Below are 3,119 nucleotides of genomic sequence, written 5' to 3'. Positions count from 1 at the left end.
ACAGAACTTGACCATTTTTGCTGTCAGAGTTGCTGTCAGACAAAATGGCCTATCCCTCAATTCCATATACAGCAGCCAACAGCTGCATTTTACTTTGAAACAGGCCATGACACCTGATGGCAGCAGACCAGCAGGAGGCAGGTTGTATGGTACTAGCAGAAATGCCCTCTCCACGACCCTCAGCCTCTGTTGCCTAAAGTGGCTGCCTCGTTGTACCAAATGCTTGGGATGCCAGTCCTGGAAGAGGAGAAGCCCTGGGTTTGCTTCAGAGCAGCTGATCTTGCCAGGCAAGGCAAATGCAACTGTCTGGCAGAGTATTTAAGCAATGTCTTTCTGCCCTGTGTTCAGCACTGACTCTGTTCCGCTGCAGTTCGTATACCGCTCAGGGGTTCACTCTGTGTCTTGATGTTTGCAGCGATGAAGTTGCATAACGTACACAATTAATTGTCATTCTGTCATTCATTTCATTGCAAAGGAAACACAATGCAAATGGGGTGGGGAAACATAATCCTTTAAGTGTTATTTGCACGCTGAAAGGAACAACAACAACAGCAGTAGTAACAACAACAGTGAATATTGATTGCAATCACTGAATTGATTTCCATTCTGTACACCGGACGAATGAGCAAACACGAGCAATTTCCACTTCCGTTTCCACTTTTGTCTGAATTCTCTGACATCCCTAAGCAAGACCCCTTTGTATCATGGCCATGTCTTCAAAAGCTGACCTCTTATCATGGGCACTTGCTTTTCACTCAGGCTCTGTGAAAGCTGCCAGTGCAGCAGATGCCTTCAACAAGCATTCAGCGTACCAAACTGCAGCTTCCAGATTCCAAAACCCTTTGCTGTTTTCCGACAAAGCCCATCTGTGCCTAGATTTTTTCTTTTTTCCGTTCCCATCATTTTCAGCCTGCCCCTCTCCACAGATGGTTCATAATTGCCCTTTTCTCCCCCCAGGGGGGAGCTGTTTCCACTAGCTGATAAAATCAAGGGTAAGGATGGCTTCCAGAATCTGTTTAAAAAAAGAGGAAGTAATAGTTCCACTATCAATGAAAATGCCTTTGGGTTGTATCCAATGCTAGCCCTGCTCAGAGGATACCCACTGAAAGTAAGGAACTTGAGGTAGTCATGTTCACTAATTTCAATGGGCCTGCTCTGAATAGGATTTGGATGGATACACCCCACTGTTCCTAATTAAACCAGGGGTGTGGATCCGCAGGCCTGGGTCCAAATGCGACCTTTGGGCCTTGATCTGATCCTCAGCACTAGACAAACACAGCCCCTGTTCCACACACTATAAGAGAGAGATGGAGAGAGGGAGAGAGAGAAATTATGATAGCCATATTCAAATATCTAAAGGGTTATCACATGGAGCAAACTTGTTTTCTTCTGCTCGGGAGACTAGGACCCGAACCAATGGATTCAAGCTACAAGAAAGGAGATTCCAACTAAGCATCAGAAAGAACTTTCTGACATGCAGAGGTGTTTGAAAGTCTCTCTCGGGAGGTTGTGGACTCTCCTTTATTTGAGGTGTTAAAGCAGAGGTTGGATGGCCACCTATTATTGATGCATTAGTTGAGATTCCTGCGTTGCAAGGAGTTGGACTAGATGACCCTCAGGGTCCTTTCCAACTCTACAATTCTATGACTTTATGTGTGCAGGGCCAGCCCATCCATGAGGTGGCCTGAGGCAGCAGCCTTGGGCAGTGCCCATCCCACCCACCCCTGCTACCACCATTGGAGAAGCCACGAGAAGCAGGTGTGGGTTCTGGCGAGATCTCACAGACCTCTCATGAGATTTTGCTGGAACCCAGAAACCCCAGTCACAGAACCCCAGTAAGTGAAGCTTTGGAGGGATGGGTGCGGGAGCAGCACCCTCTTGATTCACCTCAGGCAGTGCTGGGCCACCCCTAGTGTTTGTAGAAACAGGCGACCTTCAGATGGCATGTAGCCTGCTGCACAAAGGTCACATCTGTTGTTCCATCCACTTTTGCTTCTGGACCTGCTGACAGCATGCAGCCCCCTAGATGTTTCTCAAGGAGGGAATGCAGCCCTCAAGCTGCAAAGGGTTCCCTGCTACCAAACAGTATACCATGCTCACAAAGTTTCAACTGCAGGGTTCTTGCCCACGAGGCTGCAGTAGGACCTGAGATCTCCAGTTTTGGTTGCATGATGTCAACTGTGTTCTCTGGACAAGTCAAGTTAGAAGGTCTCTGAGCAGTGCTGCAGCTACGGCAGCATCCAGAGGCCACACTTCTACACGCTGGAGGGGGAAGGAAGAAGAGAGATGTTGCTGTGTTCCACAACTGAATACACATGGCTGTCTGAATTCACCCCCCATGAGACCATTATGTCCAGCATCTAAAATTACCTAGTTACGTCTCTCCTTTGAAAGCATTTTTGATGTCCAAAATTCCAGTGTTGCCTTCCAAAATACCCTACTAGTCAGTGTATATACACTTTGGTTTGCCCAAAACTTTTTTCCAAAAGACAGCCCACCCATTCCAGGTCAAATCTGTTGTGTCTGAACTGACGTGAAGATATTTGCTAAAACCTGTGAGTCAGCGAAGTCTTGGAAACACACTCAGACGTTGGTCAAAATGTTTATCAAGTAAATTATCTCAGGCCATGGCAGCTCTCTCCTGTTCCACCTTGACTCCTGACTCCTGGGTTTTGTTAATAATTCCTTGCTTGGTCTGGCGGGTTTGCTGGAGACCTGCTATATGAAAGCACTCCCTTTTTCAGTTGGGCTGCCCCAGAACAGGAGTTTATTCTACTCCACACTTCACTGGAAAATAACAGGCACAAGGCATCTTTGCGAGTTTACATTTGAGCCGTTGGCTGGGATCGCCCCAGCTGGAGGCTGACATATATAAAAATCACCAGTGGAAATAATGCATTGCAAGGCTGATTCCTGAATTTGCAGGGAAAAAGCAGTCAGGTAAGGAGGACCTTTCCACAAACAACCCACACACCTAGCAATGGAACAAGACCTTTAGAGTGTCTGGCTGCCTGCACAGATGCAGAACCTCGATGAGAAACATATTTGTGTTGCTGTACCCTGTTGCTGATTGCATACCCTCCAACATTTCCCTGATGAAAATAGGAATATCCCATTCC

General features: G+C 47.1%; 1 long non-coding RNA gene across 1 annotated transcript in view; it reads right to left on the bottom strand.

Moving 5' to 3' along the window:
• Positions 1-612: 612 nt before the first annotated feature.
• The window catches only part of LOC310663944, a 4,507-nt gene continuing 2,000 nt past the window's right edge, over positions 613-3,119 (bottom strand). The window contains exons 2-3 of the long non-coding RNA XR_014504703.1: positions 2,101-2,262; positions 613-1,012 (exon numbers count right to left, since the gene is read on the bottom strand). This is a non-coding gene — a long non-coding RNA (uncharacterized lncRNA). The remainder of the gene's footprint in view (positions 1,013-2,100; positions 2,263-3,119) is intronic.

Source organism: Podarcis tiliguerta (assembly GCF_965153285.1).
Source record: "Podarcis tiliguerta genome assembly, chromosome: 14".
NCBI lineage: Eukaryota > Metazoa > Chordata > Lepidosauria > Squamata > Lacertidae > Podarcis > Podarcis tiliguerta.
Note: the sequence above shows the minus strand (reverse complement) of the source record. Positions and strands in the feature narration are given on the sequence as shown.